This window comes from Somniosus microcephalus, chromosome 29, assembly GCF_052327205.1.
Source record: "Somniosus microcephalus isolate GS21.2 chromosome 29, FLI_Smic_1.0, whole genome shotgun sequence".
NCBI lineage: Eukaryota > Metazoa > Chordata > Chondrichthyes > Squaliformes > Somniosidae > Somniosus > Somniosus microcephalus.
The window spans coordinates 27,396,729-27,421,608 of NC_141015.1; the positions used below are offsets into that span (position 1 = coordinate 27,396,729).

The 24,880-nt window shown below is 47.6% G+C and overlaps 1 protein-coding gene across 7 annotated transcripts in view; it reads right to left on the bottom strand.

The window, feature by feature from the left end:
* LOC147098590 (adenosine kinase-like) overlaps positions 1-24,880 on the bottom strand; it is a 256,526-nt gene that overhangs the window by 18,620 nt on the left and 213,026 nt on the right. The window lies entirely within an intron of this gene.

The following is a 24,880-nucleotide window of genomic DNA, read 5'->3' on the forward strand; positions in this document are numbered from 1 at the left end:
CTGCCTCTCCTCTCCTCACACTCCCCCCCCCTCCTCTCTCCTCACTACTCCCCCCCTCGTCCTCAATCCCACCCTCTACACTCTACTCCCCCCACCTCACACGTCCCCCCCTCCTCTCCCCTCACACTCCCCCCCCCCCCCTCCCACACACCCCCCCCTCCCCCTCAACACCCCCCCCCCTCCCTCACCTCACACTTTCCCCCCCCTCCTCTCCCACACAAATTTCCCACAATCCCCCCCCACCCCACCACCACACTCCCCCCCCCCCTCTCCCACCACACCACACACCCCCCAACCCCACCACACCCCCCACCACCCCTCACCACTCCCCCCCCCACCATCTCCCTCACACCCCCCCCCTCCCCACAACCCCCCCCCCCCCCCCAACACTCCACCCCCCCTCCCCTCCCTCACACTCCCCCCCCCTCCTCTCCCTCACACACCCCCCCCTCCTCTCCCTCACACTCCCCCCCTCCACTCCTCTCCCTCACACTCCCCCCCCCCACCTCACCCTCACACTCCCCCCCCTCCTCACCCCTCCCACACTCCCCCCCCCTCCTCTCCCTCACACTCCCCCCACCTCTCCCTCACACTCCCCCCCTCCTCTCCTCACACTCCCCCCCCCTCACACTCCCCCCCCCCCTCACCTCCCCCCCTCACACTCCCCCCCCCCTCCTCACACTCCCCCCCCCCCTCACTCCCCCTCCCCCCTCACACTCCCCCCCCCCCTCCCTCACACTCTCCCCCCTCCTCACACTCCACACCCCCCCCTCACACCCCCCCCCCTCACACTCCCCCCCCCCCCCCTCACACTCCCCCCCTCCCTCACACTCCCCCCCCCTCCCCCTCACACTCCCCCCCCCCCCTCACACTTCCCCCCCCTCCCTCCCCACCCTCCCCTCCCCTCCCACTCCCCCCCACCCCTCCTCACACTCACCCTCCCTCCTCCCCTCACACTCCCCCCCCTCCTCTCCCTCACACCTCCCCCCCTCCTCTCCCTCACACTCCCCCCTCCTCTCCCTCACACCTCCCCCCCCTCCTCTCCCTCACACTCCCCCCCCTCCTCTCCCTCACTACTCCCCCCTCCTCTCCCTCACACTCCCCCCCTCCTCTCCCTCACACTCCCCCCCCCCCCTCACACTCCCCCCCCTCCTCTCCCTCACAATCCCCCCCCTCCTCTCCCTCACACTCTCCCCCCCCCCCTCCCTCACATTCCCCCCCCCCTCTCCTCACACTCCCCCCCCCCCCCCCTCTCCCTCACACTCCCCCCCCCCACCACCCCCTCTCCCTCACACTCCCTCCCTCGAGCTGAGGGCGGCCGGCGCGGCGCCGGGAGCGGGGAGAGCGGGCTCTCGCGGGTGGCACAGTCAGTGCCAGCGGCACGAGGCGGCCCGCGGGGAGCAGGCAGGGAAACCCCGCGGCCGTTAGCGAGCGGCTCGAGCGGGAAAACTTCGGGCGGCCCGCCCAGCGCTCCGGCCCTGGCACCTGTCAAACCTCCCCGCCCCGGTGGAGGAGCCACAGTAGTGTCCAAGATTGAAGTAAATGGCCACTTGCGATGGTGCTATTGTTTCTGAGTGCTCAACCCACCTGTCAAGGCCAGCCTACTGTTACCCACTTTGCGATGTGTGTAGTCCTTCCACAGCGGAAGTGGAAGTCACGATTCACTCACAGGGAGAGAGGGGGAAGTAGAGAGAGAGAGAGAGAGAGGGAAGAGAGAGAGAATTTTTTTTTCAGCTTCAGGCCTGCCTGCAGCGGGCCTGGAGAGCAGCCCCGAGTCCCCCCTGCGCAAGGGTGAGGAGGAGGGGGGGGGGGACGGCGGCGGTTAGGGGATCACTTAATTTCCTACTGTTGCTAAACACAATTTAAAACTCAAATAAATTGTTATTTAATTCCCTAACACATAATTCAAATATTTACCTTAGTTCCCGAACACACAGAAAGTGTGGGGAAAAAATCGTGAAAAATCAAGATGGCGGCCACTCACCTCGGTTCAGAACGATAAGGCCCGCCCACACACGATTCGACCGATTGGTCAGACCGTCAGGTCACCGAAGCGTAGGATTGGTCAATCGTCAAGTCACTCAACACTCAACTGTAGGATGGCCCGGCAGCGATTGGTCGACCGTCGGTCAACTGTCGACCGCTACGATTGGTCAACCTTCACGTCACTCAATGCTAATGAGCAAATGAGCGGAACTTTTCCCATTTAATGAGCGGAATTTTGAACGTTTTTTGGATACCGCGGGCGGGATTTTTGTCCGGCCGAAACGTAAATACACCAATGACCGGTCCGGAATCGCAAGCTTTCTTTTGACGTGACGCGCGCGTTAGAGGTACGCTCTATAACTTTCAAACGTATAGAGAACGGACGGACAGACAGACAGAAGAGCCGCTTTATATATATATAGATTACAACACTCCACTGGTCACTTAAAGGAGCAGCCTGCATCATTACTCCCTTTACCTACATTATGTTTTTGAAAACTGTCTATAATTTTAAATATAGCATAATTTGGAACAAAAAAACACTACAGGCACAGAGCAATACAATTTTGAGTAGAACTGGAATGTAAATAATTTCCTTTCAGTGCAGATTCAGTATGGTTTCAATCATATGTAATTTTTAGTTTCATCAGCATCACTCATCACTGTTAACTGATAAAATATTTGGCATGTTACTACTTTGGATTTTTAAAGTGACTTCTCCCACAGAATGGTTCAGCAGCGGTTCCTGAAAATGTACCTTCTCCCTACGATCCAGAAATTGTAATCTTTTCTATAAGGGAAAACATTTGCAGGGCTGTGGAGAAAGAGCAGGGACAGGCATGATGGGGCCGAATGGCCTCCTTCTGTACTGTATCATTCTATGATTCTAACTTGTCCTCAACAATCTTGAGGGATCAACAATTATTATACCACTTGCAATAATCTACTTATTGGAATTAACAGAGTGTTGTTACACTTACTAAACTTCCTTTGAAAAAACATTGCCAAACTAGGTTTACAGACCACAGCAAACAAACACTGATGATTACCTACCCAGTATGAATGATATTTATCCTCCCCTCCAGACTGTGAGAGTACACCCAAATTGATACTGGGGAAACCTGCACTGAGCACAGCATATGAAAATGGTGGCATGACTGCAGATAATAAGGCCACATGAAGTCTCCTACTCCTGGGTCATATAAAGCCCCAGGACTGTGTCATTATGGTAAGCTCACAAATCCTCCTAGGATAAGGCGATGTCACTTTACAGTAGTTAGCTCATAGAAATCTACTGATTCATGCTGAGAAATTTCACAAACTACACATGTACAGACTGCACAGGTGTGGTTGGTAACTCCCTTCAACGGTTCCGGGAAAAACAAAGCCATAGCTTTTCAGACAGGTTGCGGCCTTTAAGTAAAAAATTCATTAAGATTTAAAAGGCAAAAAAGACAATTCAATTGGTAAATTTGATTATATTAATGAGAAATTTGTATTTTTTTTGATGTTTTGATTTTGTTTAAAACCTTATTTTGGACATTAGAAATTATAGTTATTCAGGAAAAAATGGTAGACAAATTCTTTTTCAAAAAGCCGTTTGAACGATTCCATTGCTGCAATTTTTTCCTCCAAGTGTTTATCCAATTCCCCATTGAAAGTCATTATTGAATCTGCTTCCACCACCCTTTCAGGCAGGGCATATCCTTCAGGCAGAGAGTTATAAGTGAATCATCACCAGAATTCTCAAAAAAGCTCTTGTTTTGCAACCTCCTGATTTGGTGTTGAAATTCCATCCCTCCTACATTTTAACAATTCATAATGGAGAAATATATGAGGAGACAAAACAGCAAAGCACATTCTGGAAGATGTCAAACACTTTGCACTTATTTGCCATTCCTACAAATCTATACAATAGAATGATTTAAGATGTTTCAGTTCAAAGTTAATTAGCAAACCCATGCTGTCTTGATCAAAATATACTGTCTGATCTATATGTACATAAAAATAAGCAATTCATCCTTGCAACGGGAAGAATTTAATTTTAAAAAGACATCAGACTTTTATTCTATTCCCAATGCTCAAAGGTGTAGCGTTAACATCATTTAATAAATTTCAAAAGAAATTATTATAAATTTAGTCAGTTTAAAATCTCTGAGAATACTGAATTTTTACAGTAAATCCAAAGGAAGAGAACAATTATGTGACTCTGAAGGTTGCACATTGTTGGCAATTCTGAATTCAGATCTTTTTGATCAAATTTTGTTAATTTAATTTTAGTACTTCTTCACAATCCTTAGTGTGATGTTTCAAGTTACAACCATTTCAAATATTGCTTAAAAATGAACACACTCAATCTGCCGAGGAGCAGGCTGAAGAACAGCCAATTCTAGTTAGAACTTTGGTGAAGATAATTTGGGTAAATTAACAGGGAACTCCTTCTGCCCGCCTCCAAGAAAATGTACTACTGCACCAACATACTTCTTCAAACTAATTGAATAATTTTAGCTATTAATTAGCACTACATGAATAATTTTATCACCCAGTTTGCAAATTTTACCATGACCGTCAGCCCACAACCACTAATGCCAGTGCTGCAGCTGTGTGTTTGGTTGGCAGAGGTGGGAGAATACATGGGGCGACTTCAATCAAGGCATTTTTTGGCTTTATTTAAAACAAAACCACTCACTCAAATACAGTACTATTGGAACTTGAAACCAAAGATGTGAACCTGGTTTCAGTATTACAACTACAGTGCGTGGAGACAGAAATAGAATATGGAATATATTATGTCCGTGTGTAATTGAGACACGGACTGCAGGAGTTGGTTATAACAGGTCTTTACTGAGTGGAGACAACCTGGAACTACTGTGCAAAAGTTACTACACAGGCTTATATACAGGGGTGGTCACTACTGGTACTGCAGTATACAGGGGCTGCAGAATATAGTTCCTTCTGCAAAGTACATACACTACAATTCCTCCCCTTTTAGCTAAACAGTACATAACATTCGATTAATAATTAAATAACATATTTACAATTACAGTTGCTGGATACATTAGTTGAAGTTAAGCAAGTAAGTGGGGTTACGGGGATAGGGTGGGATATGTGTTGGTGTAGGGGTTACGGGGATCGGGTGGGATATGTGTTGGTGCAGGCTCGATGGGCCGAAATGGCTTCTATCTGCACTGTGGGGTTTCTGTGATTCTGTGATAAGTTCAGTCTTTGAGGAGGCTTCCTGATTCTGTTTGGATAACGCCTCGTTAGGGTATCAGGTTCTTCTGGCAAAGTTGATTTGGGATCAACGTCGTTGTTTGGTTCGTCTGCTTCCAATGTCACTGATTCTGAGGTAGGTGCAATTGGTACTTCGGTTTCATCACCAGGTGTATCGGATCGTGGTGTGGAATTGATGTTTTCCAGTGACTCTAGAATCTGGTCAGCATGGCGTCTTACAATGCTCTCTCCAACGTCCACGGTATACATTAGAGGTCCTTGCCGTGTACAGATCGTTCCTGGCTGCCATTTCTCTGTGCGGTAGTCCCGGGCCAAAACTGGTTGACCTATCTTAAAACTCCTGGTCGGCCTTTCATTCATATTCTGAAACTGCCTGTTCTCCGCATCTCTTCTGATGTTTGGCTTAATCAAATCCAAGCGGCATCGTAGTCTTCGATTGAAGAACATCATGGCTGGAGTTTGGTTGGTAACCGCATGTGTCGCATTCCGGTAGGCAAACAAGAAGTTGTCCACCTTGTGTTGTAGGGGTATGTCTTCATTACACATTGCCTTGATAGCCTTCTTGAATGTTTGAATGAACCTCTCAGCCAATCCATTGGTGGCTGGATGATATGGGGCAGATGTGTAATGCTTAACACCATTGTTCTTTAAGAACCTCCGGAACTCTTCAGACACAAACTGTGGTCCATTGTCGGAGCAAATCTGTTCAGGCAGCCCATTTCTGGCGAATATGGTTCGTAAGACTGTGATAGTTTTTTCTGTGGTGGTTGAGGACATTTTTATTACCTCTGGCCACTTTGAATGTGCATCCACCGCAAATAAAAACATCGAGTCCATAAATGGACCAGCAAAATCAATGTGCACCCTTTGCCATGGAGATGAGGGCCACTCCCAAGGATGTAGAGGGGCTTGTGGTGGGGCGTTTTGGACCTTCTGGCATCCTGTACAGCTCTTGGTGATCTCTTCGATTTCTCTATTGATTCCCGGCCACCACACAAACGCTCTGGCTAAGTTCTTCATTTTTACCCCTCCCAGGTGACCCTCATGATGCTCATTGAGCACTCTATCCTTCAATTTGGGTAGAATTACTACTCTGGATCCACACATCAAGGTTCCTCTGCACACTGACAGCTGTTCTCTTCTCGGCGAGAATGCTGGCAGCAGTGGTTCACCATGTGCTGGCCATCCCTTCACCGTTAAATCATAGACCCAGGAGTGTGTCGGGTCATTTCGTGTTTCCTTTTCTATGTTTGCATTCGTCACAGGGAGACATTCGACTATGGTCGAGTGGAATATCTCCACTGGGTCCACTGCAGGTGCTTCTTCCACCGTCGGCAACGGGAGGCGCGACAATCCATCAGCATTCCCATGCTGTTTAGTTCCTTTGTACTCGATGTCATATTGGTGTGCCCCTAGGAAAAGGGACCACCTCTGTAGCCGTTGTGCTGTCATTATCGGTACGCCCTTCTGAGGGTTGAAAATGGAGACAAGAGGTTGATGGTCAGTTAGTAGAGTAAATTTCTGGCCGTGCAGGTAGTGATTGAACTTCTTCACCCCCCACACCAGGCTGAGGGCCTCTCTGTCAATCTGGGCGTAGTTACGCTCGGCTGAAGTTAACGAGCGTGACGCAAAAGCTATCGGCCTCTCTGAACCATCAAGGAATTTATGTGGCAGTACCGCTCCAATGCAGTAGGGAGACGCATCACACGCCAGTCTTATCGGTAGTGATGGGTTGTAGTGAGCCAATACTTCCCTTGAAGTGATGAGGTCCTTACTCTTCTGAAAGGCCCGCTTACATTCATCGCTCCATTTCCATGCTACTCCGGTTTGTAGTAGGGCGTTCAGTGAGTGCAGAATTGTGGACAAATTCGGCAAAAACTTATGGTAGTAATTCACCAATCCGAGGAATGACCTCAGTTGCGACACGTTTTGAGGCGCTGGAGCCTTAACTACCGCTTCAATTTTGTCAGGGGACTTATGCAACCCCTCTTCATCAATCACGTGGCCACAATACGATATCTGTTTCTTAAAAAACTCGCACTTGGGGCGATTGGCTCATAGCCCATGTTCTCTTAGTCTAGTGAGCACCTGCTCTAGGTTGGCAAGGTGTTCACTGTTACCTTCACCTGTCACTGGGATGTCGTCCAAGTAACACTGAGTCCCCGGAATCCCTTGCAGGACTTGTTCCATCGCTCTTTGCCATATCACCGGAGCTGATGCTACTCCGAATACCAGTCGATTATACTGGTAAAGACCTTTGTGAATGTTTATCGTGAGATACTTCCGAGAGGATTCTTCAACCTCCATCTGCAAATATGCTTGTGCTAGGTCAATTTTTGTAAAACGCTTCCCTCCAGATAGTGAGGCGAAAATATCTTCTATCCTCGGAAGAGGATATTGTACTGTGTGAAGGACTGGGTTCACCGTCACCTTGAAGTCCCCACAGATGCGAACCTTCCTTGGCTCCTCAGACTTATTGTTTAACGTTTTCTTCATGACAGGAACGATGGGTGTCGCCCACTCGCTCCAGTCTACCTTCGATAACACGCCTGCATTCTCCAGCTCTGCCTCGACGGCTGGGCGAATCGCATATGGTACCGGTCTTGCTTTGAAAAACTTGGGAATTGCATTCTCTTCTATTTTTATCGAGGCGGTTACACCTTTAAGAGTTCCCAGTTCTTGTTGAAATACCTCTTTGGCGTTAGCTAAGATTGTTGACAATCGTCCAGGAGTGACGTCGTCATCCTTTTTACCAGCCGTCAGTGCCTGAATGGAGTGCCAGTCTAAACTTATCTTTCTGATCCATTCACGTCCCAATAACGGTGGTCCACCATCTTGCGGTATGTACAGATACAATTTCTGTATTTCCTTGCCGTTGTATTCGACAGGCACCCTTATTTTTCCTCTGGGGTATACTTTTTGCCCCGTATACGTCTTCAAGACAATGGATGTCTCTTTCAAGGGTATGTGTGAGAATAGCCGCTCGTAGTCTCGTCGATTCATGACAGTCAGAGCTGTCGTGAGGGTGACCCAAATGGTTCGGTGATCCTCTTTTGTGATTACGTTGTGAAGTTTGAGACCGCTTAGTCTCTTGTTCCCGGATTCACTATCGCTCATCTGGTCTTCGGAACTACTGTCCGTCATCTTTTGTACTTTCCTGTACTGTTCCTTAGTAGCCTTTTTGTTGTCGTTAGTCTTCTTCCCAGACCTGCAAACTCGTGCAATGTGTCCCATCTTTCCGCATTGCCTGCATATTTTGTCCTTGGACCAGCAGTCCTTCTGGTCATGGGTTGTTCTGCCACAGCGATAACATTTTTCAAATCCCCGTGTCATTTCGTGGGTGCCGTATTCCTGTGGCTTTTGCTGTATTTCCGCAGCTCCCCTTGCTGCTGCTTCGTACAATACTGCCACGCTGAAAGCCTTTGTGGTAAACCACTGTTATTGTTGTTCACCGTTGTTGTTGTTGCACACTGTTGTATCTAGGCATGCCTCAGCATGCCTCTGCTGGCTCCGCCCCTGGCTCCACCCACAGGCCCAGGTATAAAGGGGACTGCTCTGCAGCCCCCTGCCTTCTTGGAAACTAGTCAACCACAAGAGGCATGCTCTGTTCTTTGTTAATAAAAGCCTTTTAGTTACTCTCCTAACTCTCCATCTTTTATGAGTAATTGATAGCGCATCAATTTTATTAACAAAAACAAAATGTCGGCACCAAACGCTGAGCAGCAGGAAACGACGGCACCAAACGCTGAGCAGCAGGTGCTGCAGCAAACGACGGCACCAAACGCTGAGCAGCAGGCGATGCTGCATGCCCTCAGACCAACATGCCTGGACCTAGACCCTCAAGAGGCGGGTTCGTCTACCAAGTTCGCACAATGGCTGCGTTGCTTCGAAGCTTACCTGGAAGCCTCAGCCGTGACACTAGATGGAAACAAACTAAAAATCCTGGCCTCCAAGGTGGGCCACCAAGTCTACACGCTCATCCAGGACGCGACTACCTACACGGCGGCTATCGATCTGCTAAAAGGACAATACACACGCCCGGTAAATACGGTTTATGCCAGACACCTCCTGAGATCCCGCAAACAGCAGTCCGGGGAATCGTTGGAGGCATTCCTACGGGCACTACAGATACTCGGCCGAGCCTGCGATTGTAAAGAGGTATCGGCCGCGACACACACGGAGGGACTTATCCGAGATGCTTTCGTTGCGGGCCTCAAATCTGACTACTCCCGGCAGAGACTGCTGGAGAAGGGCGAAATCGACCCGAAGAAGGCAGTGTCCCTCGCGCTCTCGCTAGACGCGGCCCACCGGAATATGGACGCATTCTCCCCTAACCGCTCCGCACCGTGGACGCCGCAACCTTGGGTCATGGGACCCCCGGCACCAACTGCTGCAGCGATGTCCAAGGGCCCGAAATGTTACTTTTGTGGCCAGGCAAAACACCCCAGAGCACGCTGCCCGGCGAAAAACGCTACCTGCTCTGGCTGCGGGAAGAAAGGACACTACGTCAGCGCCTGCAAAGGTAAAACCGCTAACGCCAGCAGCGCCGCGTGTGAACCGTGGGGGCAGCCATCTTGTCCGCCATCTTGGACACCTCCAGCCGCGTGGGGATCGGGATCATGGGCGCAGCCATTTTGTCCGCCATCTTGGACACCTCCAACTCCAATCGCGGGTGACCCGGACTCAACCACCGCCTCGTCTGACGACCACAGCAACTCGCTCGACCATACGCTGGCCTCCGTGACGCTGGACCAATCTCTCCCTCACCAACTGTCCAGGTCCATGATGGACATTACGGTAAACGGCCGCGCCACTACCTGCCTTTTCGACAACGGGAGCACGGAGAGCTTTATCCACCCCGACACGGTGCGCGGTTACTCTCTCCCGGTCCTGCCAACGCGCCATCGGATCTCTATGGCTTCCAAATCCCATTCAGCAGACGTCGGTGGCTACTGTGTAGTGACCCTTTCAGTAAGGGGCACAGAATACAAACATTTTAAACTTCTTGTCCTGCCCCATCTCTGCGCTGCCGTTCTACTGGGGTTGGATTTTCAGTGCCACCTTAAAAGTGTCACATTAGCGTACGGCGGACCCCTCCCCCCCACTCACAGTCTGCAGCCAGCAGCTTTTAAATCGCCCGCCACGCACCATTTGCAGCCTCTCCACGCTTAAAGTCTCCCCCCCCACCGTTCGCTAACCTCACCCGCGACTGTAAGCCCATCGCTACCAAAATCAGGCGGTACAGTGCCGGGGATAGGAGCTTCATTAAATCCGAAGTAGCAAGACTCCTGAAGGAAGGGATTATTGAGGGTAGCACTAGCCCATGGCGAGCACAAGTGGTGGTAGTGAAGACTGGCGAAAAACAGCGCCTAGTTATTGACTACAGCCAGACGATCAATCGCTACACCCAGTTAGATGCATACCCACTCCCCCGCATATCTGGCATGGTCAATCAGATAGCACAATACCGGGTGTTCTCGACGATTGATCTGAAGTCGGCATACCACCAGCTCCCCATCAGGGCTGAGGACCGCCAGGACACAGCTTTTGAAGCGGACGGTCGTCTCTACCACTTCCTCCGAGTCCCCTTCGGCGTCACCAACGGGGTTTCGGTCTTCCAAAGGGGGATGGACCGAATGGTTGACCAGAACGCGCTGCAGGCCACCTTCCCCTATCTAGACAACGTCACCATCTGCGGCCACGACCAGCAGGACCATGACGTTAACCTAGAGAAATTCCTCCGTACGGCCCAGCGGCTGAATCTAACATACAACAAGGACAAATGTATGTTTCGCACCACGCGCCTTGCCATTCTTGGCTGCGTAGTGGAGAACGGAGTCATCGGCCCCGACCCCGACAGAATGCGCCCCCTTATGGAGCTCCCCCTCCCCCACTGCCAAAAAGCACTGAAGAGATGCCTAGGGTTTTTCTCTTACTATGCTCAGTGGGTGCCCAACTATGCGGACAAAGCCAGACCCCTCATCAAGTCCACCTCCTTCCCCCTGACAGCAGAGGCATGTGCAGCCTTCACTCTCATAAAAAAAGATATTGCGAAGGCCACAATGCACGCAGTGGATGAGTCCATCCCTTTCCAAGTGGAGAGCGACGCATCCGACTTCGCCCTAGCTGCAACCCTTAACCAGACAGGGAGACCCGTGGCCTTTTTCTCAAGGACCCTCCAGGGCCCCGAGATTCGACACTCCTCTGTCGAAAAGGAGGCCCAGGCCATTGTGGAAGCGGTGCGACATTGAAGGCATTACCTGGCCGGAAAACGATTTACCCTGCTCACTGACCAGCGTTCAGTAGCTTTTATGTTTAATAATAATGAGGGGCAAAATCAAGAACGACAAGATCTTGGAGGTGGAGAATTGAACTCTCCACCTACAATTACGATATCTTGTACAGGCCCGGGAAACTCAATGAGCCCCCAGATGCCCTATCACGTGGTACATGCGCCAACGTGCAGGTTGATAGACTGCAGACCCTCCACAATGACCTCTGCCACCCGGGGGTCACCAGGTTCTTCCACTTCATCAAATCCCGTAACCTGCCCTACTCTATCGGAGGAGGTCAGGACCATGACCAGGAACTGCCAAACCTGTGCCGAGTGCAAACCGCATTTTTATAGGCCAGACAGAGCAAGCCTGATCAAGGCCACCCGCCCCTTCGAGCGCCTGAGCGTCGATTTTAAAGGGCCCCTCCCCTCCTCTGACCGCAACGTGTACTTCCTCAACATAATTGATGAGTACTCCCGTTTCCCGTTTGCCATCCCGTGCCCAGACATGACCAGTACCACGGTCATTAAATGTCTGAATGACCTTTTCACCTTGTTCGGCTTCCCTAGCTATATCCATAGCGACCGGGGCTCATCCTTTATGAGCGACGAACTCCGTCAGTACCTGCTCACGAGAGGTATTGCTACAAGCAGAACCACCAGCTACAACCCCCGGGGGAACGGCCAGGTGGAAAGAGAGAACGCGACGGTTTGGAAGGCCGTCCTCTTAAACTTAAAATCTAAGGGCCTTCTGACCTCTCGCTGGCAGGAGGTCCTCCCTGCGGCGCTCCACTCCATTCGGTCACTGCTTTGTACGGCCACCAATGCCACCCCCCATGAAAAAATGTTCACTTTCCCCAGGAAGTCCACATCGGGGACCTCGCTACCGACATGGCTGACGTCTCCAGGACCCGTCCTACTGCGGAAGCACGTGAGGTCCCATAAAACGGACCCCCTGGTCGAGAGGGTGAGCCTCCTCCACGCCAACCCCCAGTATGCTTACGTGGCGTACCCGGACGGGCGGGAGGACACAGTCTCCATACGAGACCTCGCACCTTCGGGTGCCCCTGAAACACTACCATTGCGGGAGGACACAGTCTCCATACGAGACCTCGCACCTTCGGGTGCCCCTGAAACACTACCATTGCCATCCACCACTACCCACAACCCAACCCCGGTAGACGGCATGCCGCAGCCCCAGGACCCGTCATTGACCACCCAACCACTCAATGAGATGCCAGATTCAACGTTGGATGCTGCACCATCACCGCCGCCACCACGACGATCAGGACGGCATACAAGGCCACCTGATAGACTTACTTACACGAACCTTTAGTACACTTCACCCCGCCGGACTCAATTTTAAACAAGGGGTGAATGTGGTAAACCACTGTTATTGTTGTTCACCGTTGTTGTTGTTGTTGCACTGTTGTATCTAGGCATGCCTCAGCATGCCTCTGCTGGCTCCGCCCCTGGCTCCACCCACAGGCCCAGGTATAAAGGTGACTGCTCTGCAGCCCCCTGCCTTCTTGGAAACCAGTCAACCACAAGAGGCATGCTCTGTTCTTTGTTAATAAAAGCCTTTGAGTTACTCTCCTAACTCTCCGTCTTTTATGAGTAATTGATAGCGCATCAGCCTTATCTAGCGTCAGCTCTTTCTCTGAGAGTAACCTCTTCTGTGTTCCTTCACTCAGGAGTCCACAGACAAATTTGTCCCGTAGGGTATCTGCCAGTCCTGCTCCGAACTGGCAGTGCTTTGATAGCTTGCGTAGTTCCGTAAGGTAATCAGCATTGCTCTCATCTTTATGCTGATTTCTCCTGTGGAATTTAAATCTTTCTGCTATCAGCAGCGGTGTAGGATTTAGGTGTTCCTGTAGGATATCAACAATTTCGTTAAAGCTCTTCGCCTTCGGTTTGGCTGGAGTAATCAGGTTCCACAATAGGCCGTACGTTCTTGCGCCCATTAAGTTTAGTAGTACCGATGCCTTTTTCTCATCGGCTACTTCGTTTGCCTCGCAATATACCTCGACTCTTTCCACATACGTGGTCCAGTCTTCTATTGCATTATCGAAGGCAGTGATATTGCCAGTCTTCGGCATCTTGGAAATCTAAGATGGCGCCTCCCGCGCTTTGCCTTCTTCCCCGATTTACAAAATGGCGCCTCCCGCGCTTTGCCTTCTACCCCGCTGGATTAAGATGGCGCCTCCCGCGCTTTCTGCCTTCTCCGCTGTTGCTGGTGTTTTATGCCTTGATGGCGACGCCCTATGGTCTTCGCGCACTTCCCCCTGCGCTGCTGCTAACGCCGCTCTCCGCGGTTCCCGTAGCAAACTGCAGCTCCTCGCGGCTTTCTGCGCTTCTAATTTTTTTTTATTATTTCCCCGTCGTCGGAGCAACCCTGCGGAACACTTGCCTCCCTCTTCTCGGGTCTGTACGCTGCCCGGCTTCGTAGCACCGGCCGCGCCCTGTGTGCTCCACCCTCTCTCGCTCTCCTCTTCCCGACAACACTGCTTGGCCCCGTTGCAAAGCCACCCGATTGAGCTCTAGACCGCCGCAGCCCAGGAAGGATCAGTGTACTACCGGCCACCAGCCCGATTAGCTGAAACACCATCGACAGGATAACCAAGCCCCGCTCTCGACAGCCTCTCCTGCAAATCTTCAACTCCGATGAATCAGAGGCAGATGCCCACGGTCGACGCCCGTTTCTTCTGTTCGTTTGATTTTTTTTTCTTTCTTCTGGCCTCGACCTCTGATAACTTCGCTTCAGGGATGGATCCCCATGAGGTGGTGCAGACTGTAGGTAAGTTCGGATCTGCTCGTCGCCAGTATTATGTCCGTGTGTAATTGAAACACGGACTGCAGGAGTTGGTTATAACAGGTCTTTACTGAGTGGAGACAACCTGGAACTACTATGCAAAAGTTACTACACAGGCTTATATACAGGGGTGGTCACTACTGGTACTGCAGTATACAGGGGCTGCAGAATATAGTTCCTTCTGCAAAGTACATACACTACAGAATATATGATGATGGGAGAGGCAAAACAGTGTTTATTTAGTGACCATAATTTTGTCACAAAATATTATTCTTATTTGTTGTATCTTGCAAAATACACTGAGCATAACATTTTAGGCCGGTGTGCCATATTTAATATCCAGGCCCTATACCATATTTGTATTACAACATTGTCTCCAGTGACAGGAATCTGCACCTCACGAGTTTTTCTTCTCATCATCTCCTACAAATGTAAACAGCTCATTTTTTTCAAGCTGCATGCAAGTCCTTACAGACCAGCAGCATAGTTTTTGCATCCATAGCCTTTATAGAGATTTCCCCAACGGGATGTGCTGCCAGAAATGTAAAGTCATGACTTTTCAGCAACTGTCCATACGCAGCGTTTCCTCATTAGTCTGAATGTATCCTACAATATGGAACAATGAATTCAGAACAGTGCACTCTTCGCATTTTTCATCCAAAATATCAATGGCACATCAATATATCTATTGTAACATACTATAGATTCTTTTTTAAACATGTGACCATAGACTCGAAGGATATCATTTAAATGGCTGTCCCTCATCTCAATTATATCTAATTTGCATGATTAATTCCACAAATACAGTTTGTATAATTATTCAAGAAAGAAGGGAGAGAGAAAACAAGGAATTATAGGCCAGTTAGCCCGACATCAGTAGTAGGGATAAACGGATCTTTTTCAGGTTGGCAGGCTGTAACTAGTGGGGTGCCGCAAGGGTAAGTGTTTGGACCTCAGCTATTTACAATCTATATCAATGACTTAGACGAGGGGACCGAGTGTAATGTATCCAAGTTTTCTAACCTGAAAAGGATAGAACAGGGTACTTTCTAAATGGTGAAAAGCTAAAAACAGTGGAGGTCCAATGAGACTTTTGGGTCCAGGTACATAGTTCATTAAAATGTCATGAACAGGTACAGAAAATAATCAAAAAAGCTAATACTGGCCTTTATTTCTAGAGGACGAGAATACAAAGGGGTAGAAGTTATGCTGCAGCTATACAAAACCCTGGTTAGACCACACCTGGAGCACTGTGAGCAGTTCTGGGCACCACACCTTAGGAAGGATATATTGGCCTTGGAGGGAGTGCAGCCGAGGTTTACCAGAATGATACCCAGACTCCAAGGGTTATGTTACAAGGAGAGATTACACAAACTAGGGTTGTATTCCCTAGAATTTAGAAGGTTCAGGGGTGATCTGATCGAAGTTTTCAAGATATTAAGGGGAACAGATAGGGTAGATTCTGCTGGTTGGTTCTAGGACTAGGGGGCATAGTCTAAAAATTAGAGCCAGACCTTTCAGGAGTGAAATTAGGAAACACTTCTATACACAAAGGGTGGTAGAAGTTTGGAACTCTCTTCCTCAAATGGCAATTGATGCTAGATCAATTGTTAATTTTAAATTGGAGATTGATAGCTTTTTGTTAACCAAAGGTATTAAGGGATATGGGCCAAAGGCGAGTTAGATCGCAGATCAGCCATGATCTCATTGAATGGCGGAACAGGCTCGAGGGGCTGAATGGCCTACTCCTGTTCCTATGATGATACAAAGCTAGGTGGGAAAGTAAGATGTGAGGATGCCGCAAAGAGGTTGCAAAGGGAGAAAAATAGGTTAAGTGAGTGGGCAAGAAAGTGGCAGATGTAGTATAATGTGGGGAAATATGAAATTATCCACTTTGGTAGGAAGAAAAGCAGAATATTTTTTAAAAGGTGAAAGACTACTAAATGTTGGTATGCGGAGAGATTTGGGTGTCCTTGTACATGAATCACAGAAAGTTAACATGCAGGTACAGCAAGCAATTAGGAAGGCAAATGGTATGTTTGTCTTTATTGCAAGGGTGTTGGAGTACCAGAGTAAGGCTTGTGGCAATTATATAGGGCTTTGGTGAGACCACTCCTGGAGTACTGAGCATAGTTTTGGTCTCATAACCTCAGAAAGGATATACTTGCCTTAGAGGGGGTGCAATGAAGATTCAGTTGACTGATTCCTGGGATGGGGGGATAGTCCTATGAGGAGAGATTGAGTAGACTCGGCCTATATTTCCTAGAGTTTAGAAGAATGAGAAGTGATCTCCTTGAAACATATAACATTTTGAAGGAACTTGACAAGGTAGATGCTGGGAGAATGCTCCCCCTGGCTGGAAAGTCTAGAAAGAGTGGTCACAGTCTCAGGATAAGGGGTTGGCCATTTTGACTGAGATGAGGAGAAATTTCTGCACTCAGAGGGTTGTGAATCTTTGGAATTCTCTACCCCAGAGGGCTGTGGATTCTCAGTCATTCAGTATATTCAAGACAGAGATCGATAGATTTTTGGACACAAAGAGAATCTAGGGATATGGGGACAGTGCAGGAAAGTGGAGTTGAGGGTGAAGATCAGCCATGATCTTATTGAATAGTGCAGCAGACTTGAGGGACTGTGTGACCTACTCTTGCTCCTATTTCTTATGTTCTTATGTTTTAAGTTAACTGGGATTTGGGTATCCCTGTACATAAATCACTAAAAGCTACTGCACAGGTGCAAAAAGTAATCAAAAAGGCTACTACAATGATGGCCTTCAAAGGTAATTCAAAAATGAGAACTGATGCTTCAGTTGCATACAGCCTTGGTCAGATCCCATCTGGAGTACTGCGTTCTGTTATGGGTACCGAACTTCAGGGAAGATATATTGGCCTTGGAAGGGCGACAGTGCCAAGGTTGATATCAAGGCTTAAAGAGTAAAGAGTGATTGAATGCTTCCTCTTCTCTTTAGAAGAAGCCTTCTAATTGATCCAATCTGTGCCATTTCAGCTTCAGATCTCAAATGACTTTCACTTTCATTGAGTACGTTGTAGTTACCCGGAAACAAACAGTTAATTTTTTTAATTATCAATGGTTTGGTGAACAGCAGTATTACAAAGGATTAATTATACATTGTTTCAGGTGACCAGGATAGGAATTTCACTGCTTTGCGGAACACCTCCGTTCAGTCCGTAAGGGGGACCCCGAGCTCCCGGTGGCCTGTCATTTTAATTCACCACCCCATTCCCACTCAGACCTCACCGTCCTTGGCCTCTTGCATTGTTCCATGGAAGCTCAGCGTAAGCTCGAGGAACAGCACCTCATCTTTCGATTAGGCACTCTACAGCCCTCTGGACTCAACATAGAGTTCAACAATTTCAGATCATAACCTCGGCCGCTATCACACACACACACATACATATATTATATATTCTCTTTTTTTTTAATCCACATTTTCATCTGGGCTTTTTTCTTCCCTCCCACATGGCAGTTGTCCTTCATTCTGCCAGGGCCATTCACTCTTCATCCAGAGCCATCCTTTGTTCCTTGAATATCTCTCAATGTCTCTTAATCTCTCCTGCTTTCTATCCTATCACTGACCTTCCCTTTTGTTCTTTCAGCCCCTCTCCCTTTTCCCAGCCCCCACTTGTTTTAAAATCTATCCCTTTTCCTGTTTTTTTTCCAGTTCTGACGATGGGTCTTCGACCTGAAACGTTAACTCTGTTTCTCTCTCCACGGATGCTGCCCTGGCCTGCTGGGTTTTTCCAGCGTTTTCTGTTGTTATTTAGGAATTTCACCTCACTGTGGAGCACAGGAATGAGATTTCACACCTGGGACACGGGCATGCAGGAGATTTCATACCTGGCTTCAACAACACAAAAGGACACAACTGATACAAATGGATGAACTAGCTAGATTTCTATTTAACAACAGTCAAACCAACTGCATATGATCACACGCCTGACTGTTTCTCTTTGTGTACAAGGACATGGTGGTTTTTCCTCAGAGGACTTGCTTTTAATTTTAACTTCAACAAACAATGCCTTAAGTTGCAAGTCTTGGCAAGAGCAAGTTGTAACTGGCAACGGGAACAGAAATATGGTGATTAGGAGGACTGGTTTCAAATTTTCCAAGTGTCACAGCAGAGGCACACGAGGGCCACAGCTGGCACTCAGGCTGCATGAGTATCCCTGCAGTAGTGAACAAAAGCAACAATTCTGATTTTGGCCAGCAACACAAAAATGCTTTGTGCAATTCTCCTTCTTATTACTTCAAAATATGAAATATGCATGAAAATGTTCACAAAAGCAGGGAACCTGAACAAACTCCCAAAATTGGCCACAGTTCTAAAAACTTTTGTAGGAAAGGTATGTATGTAGTGCCAACTGTTGCTGTATAATTCTATGGGGTTGGACCACACAGGATTTCCCACTGGACAGCTTCCTCATCACTGCTAGTCGTCTGGGGAGGTAGTTCCACAGGGGAACAGCAAAATCAGAGGGCGAGTCGAACTGCACCACTTTCACACATTTAATAACTAGTTCAAGCACAGAACAGGTACACACCTGAGAATAAGTGATCTGCCCACCTTGCCCTTGAGGGAATAGCACAGAAAGAAAAGTAACTTGCTCATATCAAGATTTTAAAAATTACAGTAAATAAAAATGGACTTTCAGTGTACGACTTTGATGTTTAATGGTGCATAATGCCCTGGATGGTTCTCACAACTTTGCGTGGTGTTCTGCAGGCTGCTTCCAGTGACATGATTAACAATAAAAATATGGAAACAGCTGTGCCAAATAGTGTGACACTGCTTCTAGATATACCAATGACTGGAAACAAAACATTTTTTTTTGAAGTACAAAAATATATTCTGTGATCTGGATCCATACCATTCATAGGCAAACTGGTTAAAATCTTATACCATAACAAAGCTGGGGTTGGTTAATTCCCTTTTATGGTCATTGTGCATCTTTCCCACTCAATTATAGATTCCATTAAAACAAAATCTTCATACACCAGCGAAAAGGAAGCTGCTTCTTATACTCTGATGCTTCCTATGAATAATACTGAAACATCTTCTCCACTCTAAAACGCTACCTGTATTTAATAATGCAATCTTCACTTCAAAATACAGCCTGCACAGAATTTTTTTGGTCTATTTTTCTCTCAGAAAACATACAATTCCCCATGGCATGTGATCTCCTTCCAAGCCTCTGCCAATGCCATTCTGTAGCTATACACTGCTAGAAAGAACATCTAGCATAGTTAAACCTTATATATATTTGTGGCTGATTATCCGTGACAGTGAAGCGGTTATAAATGCCACATTTTTTCCGTATTACTGTAACAGATTTTCTAACTGTTTCGAAAATATTGCTGCGCCATTTTGCATTCAAGAAGGTTTCTGCTAATACAAGAGTTAATTTATACAGTAATCGAGTAATTATTCAGACTTGCTTTATAAATTTTCTACTTGTAACCTGATGGCACAGACAAGGTAAAAATACTTAAAAGAATTCATTTCATGGAGCATTTCAATGCTATCCCACAACACTACCGTCTTAACTATAATATCAAAGCAAACACTAAAATGTCTTTTCAGTACTTCACTATGGAATAGTTTTATGCATTGGGTGATATGCAATCCAGCTGAGCTGGAGTTCACTTCAGGCAGTAACGCTGTGTTCAGCAATTACGTACTGACATTACAATGAGCAAGCTCCAGCTCCAAATATTCGATCAATTATGACAAATATTCAAAAAACCACAAGCAGTTGACACAGTCTGATATCTAAGCCAAAAAGCCATTTTATGACACAACATTTTTCATAAACACATGTGCGTTCTCAGTAAAAGCAAAAATCAGAAATAACATGCCAGCTGGCAAAACAATGTGCTCCCCAAGACACTGGCATAATGAGATGTTTAATAGGTAAACTATCATTTAGCAGTCGCACACAGACATGTGTGCTTGTTCTACCACTACCAGTCTCTCCCACATGCCAGAAGAAGTTGAACGCAGGTGCAATGTAGCTCTGTGGAACGGCAGATTTTTTATTAAATGGTTTCTGTGGAATTTTATGCCACAGTCATACTGTATTTTGGAGTTCAAAATAACATTAGAGAAAACCAAAATACAAAATACAAGCCAATTTATGCATTCAAGAGCAGTGTCAAAATAAACTATGGGCAGTTTCATACTTGCACCAATTTGGCGTTCTGTAGAACCAAATGAGACTAAACCTCGTACGATAGCAAAATACTGCAGATGCTGGAAATCCGAAATAACAACAGAAAATGCTGGAAAAACTCAGCAGGCCAGGCAACATCCGTGGAGAGAAAATAGAGTCAACGTTTCGGGTGAAAATCCTTTGTCAAGATTGAAGAAGCACAGGAAATGAAAGATTAAGAGGCCAGGCTGGGAGAGAACAAAAGAGAAGAGACATTAAGAGGTATTCAAAATGAGACGAGATGGTGATAGGGCTAGTGGAGACAAAAGACGGCTCTAGGTTAGCTTCTACCTCCTTCCCAAGATCCACAAACAGGACTGCCCTGGTAGATCCATCGTTTCAGCCTGTTCTTGCCCCACGGAACTTCTCTCTTCCTATCTCGACTCTATCTTTTCTCCCCTTGTCCAGTCTCTTCCCACCTACATCCACGACTCTTCGGACGCCCTCCGCCACTTTTAACAGTTTCCAGTTCCCAACCGCTTCCTTTTCACCATGGACGTACAATCCCTCTACACCTCCATCCCCCACCAGGATGGCCTGAGGGCGCTCCGCTTCTTCCTTGAACAGAGGCCCAACCAGTCCCCATCCACCACTACCTTCCTCTGCCTGGCTGAACTTGTTCTCACATTGAACAACTTCTCCTTTGACTCCACTCATTTCCTCCAAATCAAAGGTGTTGCCATGGGTACCCGCATGGGTCCTAGCTATGCCTGCCTTTTCGTGGGATATGTGGAACACTCTTTGTTCCAGTCCAACTCGGGTCCCCTCCCTCACCTCTTTTTCCGATACATTGATGACTGTATCGGTGCCGTTTCCTGCTCTCGCCCTGAACTAGACAATTTCATTCACTTTGCCTCCAATTTCCACCCTTCCCTCACCTTCACATGGTCCATCTCTGACTCTTCCCTTCCTCGACTTCTCCGTCTCCATCTCTGGGGATAGGTTATTGACCAACATTCACTACAAGCCCACTGATTCCCACAGCTACCTGGACTACACTTCCTCCCACCCTGCCTCCTGTAAGGACTCTATTCCATTCTCCCAGTTTCTCCGTCTCCGCCGCATCTGCTCCGACGATGCCACCTTCCACACCAGTGCTTCCGACATGTCTTCCTTTTTCCTCAACCGAGGATTCCCCTCTACCGTGGTTGACACGGCCCTCGACCGTGTCTGTTCTATCTCCCGCACTTCTGCCCTCACCCCTGCCCCTCCCTCACGGAACCACAATAGGGTTCCCCTTGTCCTCACCTTTCACCCCACCAGCCTCCACATTCAACGGATCATCCTCCGCCATTTTTACCACCTCCAAAAGTGATCCCACCACCAAACGCATCTTCCCCTCCCCTCCCCTTTCAGCATTCCGTAGGGACCGCTCCCTTCGAGACACCCTAATCCACTCCTCTATCACCCCCAGCACCCCTTCCCCTTGCACCTTCCTGTGCAAGCGCAGGAGATGTAACACCTGCCCTTATACCTCCCCCCTTCCCACTGTCCAGGGCCCCAAACACGCCTTCCAGGTGAAACAGCGATTTACTTGTACTTCTTGCAATCTAGTATACTGTATTCGCTGCTCACGATGTGGTCTCCTCTACATTGGGGAGACCAAACGCAGATTGGGTGACCGCTTTGCGGAACACCTCCGTTCAGTCCGTAAGGGTAACCCCGAGCTTCTGGTCGCCTGTCATTTTAATTCACCGCCCCATTTCCACTCGGACCTCACCGTCCTCGGCCTCTTGCATTGTTCCATGGAAGCGCACTGTAAACTCGAGGAACAGCACCTCATCTTCCGATTAGGCACTTTACAGCCTTCCGGACTCAATATCAAGTTCAACAATTTCAGATCATAACCTCGGCCCCTATTCCATTTTTACTTATTTTTTATCCACACCTTTGTTTTGGCCTTGCCCCTCCCCACCCCTTTTTTTTTCTCTCTCCCACATGGCAGCTGTCTCCCATTCTGCCAGCGCATTTCACACCTAATCGAGAGCCGTCTTTTGTCTCCACTAGTCCTATCACCATCTCTTCTCGTTTTGAATACCTCTTCATGTCTCTTCTCTTTTGTTCTCTCCCAGCCTGGCCTCTTAATCTATTTCATTTCCTGTGCTTCTTTAGTCTGGACAAAGGGTTTTCACCCGAAACGTTGACTCTATTTTCTCCCCATGGATCTTGCCTGGCCTGCTGAGTTTTTCCAGCATTTTCTGTTGTTTTTGAGACTAAACCTCCTCCCTTTGCTCTGTCTACAACAATGGCCAACTCAACAATTTCTTTACCATATCATGTCCTGCAGCTAATTCATCTCTTCTACTGTGAGCAATTGGGTTCAGAATTGTTTGCACACATCAGTATACAAAATGTGTATTTATGCAAAAATGTATATACACATACTTTTGCTTGGGAGCTTCCCCATTTATAACATATATTCAATAACCAGGGGAGCTCCACTCCATCACTTTTGCAGAATCCATGTACTGAGCTATTACACCTCAAAGTCTCAATATGAACACAGCAACAGCATCTATATCCTATGCTATGGAGACCGCATTTTTAGACTGAAAGGACACAATTACAATATTATGGACCCTGTTATCTGAACGGCAATAGATTGAGAGAAGAGGAAGTGCAACGAGACCTGGGTGTCCTTGTGCACCAGTCGCTGAAGGTAAGCATGCAGGTGCAGCAGGCGGTTAAGAAGGCAAATAGTATGTTGGCCTTCATGGCGAGAGGATTCGAGTCCAGGAGCAAGGATGTCTTGCTGCAGTTGTACAGGACCTTGGTGAGACCACACCTTGAGTATTGTGTGCAGTTCTGGTCGCCTTATCTGAGGAAGGATGTTCTCGCCATGGTGGGAGTGCAGTGAAGATTCACCAGACTGATACCTGGGATGGCAGGAATGACGTATGAGGAGAGATTGGGTCCATTGTGCTTATATTCGCTGGAGTTTAGAAGAATGAGAGGGGATTTCATTGAAACTTATAAAATTCTAACAGGGCTAAACAGACTAGATGCAGGAAGGATGTTCCCGATGGCGGGGGAGTCCAGAACCAGGGGTCACAGTCTAAGGATAAGGGGTAAGCCATTTAAGACTGAGATGAGGAGGAATTTCTTCACCCAGAGAGTGGTGAACCTGTGGAATTCTCTGCCACAGAAGGCATTTGAGGCCAATTCATTAAATATATTCATGAAGGAGTTATTATATTTCTTATGGCTAAAGGGATCAAGGGATATGGGGAGAAAGCAGGGACAGGGTACTGAATTTGGATGATCAGCCATGATCTCATTAAATGGCGGAGCAGGTTCGAGGGGCCGAATGGTCGTCTCCTGCTCCTATCTTCTATGTTAACATTTTGCACTACTGTTACCATTTGACCAGTTTAAGATCAGTATCAGTTAAGGTCAAATACATTAGTATTTCTTAATACTGAGGCTGGAATCAGTCCCAGTCTAGATTCAGTTCTCAATTCCTCCTCTTTCTTTTGCAGAGGCGAGTTCAGGTCCCAAAAACAGAAGATTACACAACTTTGCAAGCATTTTGATCAACGCACTAATTTCCCCTCATTAATTCCTATGGTGCTAAATTCCTAATATCAGTACGTCCCAGCGGCATTAAAAAAATCTTGTGCTCTTCTGTTCTGTATTCCAAGTGCGTCATCGCAGCTGCCTTTTTTCTTCAAATTTTAAACAAATAATGCAGTTTTTACAAAGTTTAGTAATCAGCATTAACAGTGGAAATGCGAAATCCAGACGGTGACAATTCTTATTAACGGCAAATCTTTTGTTTGACAATCCAATTCGCCTGCAAGAGAAATTGTTCCTACCATATTTTCCAACAGATAGGGAGGGGGTTTAGGGTTGGGGGGGTAATTTTCACCCTCACCACATGGAGCGGATCACCCACCAATAACTGAACCCTCCAATTTTCACTGAAATGAAATCGGACAGGTTCTCTAACAGGCAGATGATCCATTCTCCCAATTCACCACGCAAGCAGTGAAGCTGAAGCTTATCTGCAGTGTAATTTTCATGTGATTATCCCCCAATATTTCATGGAGATTATGAAAATCACTTTTTAATGTTACAAATGTTTCCTTCTGCTAGCATATATATATATTTTTTTTATTTTCCTCCGTTCTCTCCTCTACTGAAGGTGTTGACTTCCTTACTGTCAGTTTGGCTCTGCAGATCCCTCCAGTGCCTTGCTCATTAGCCATTATTTATAAGTGAAGTGGAAACCAGTTATTTTCCCTTCTGTGCTGTCCTTACACTGCCCCAGCTGAGATCAGCTAACTCTGCAGAGATTAGATATCGAACCTGGGATCTTCCTGGTCTGTATGGTGAAAGACAGTA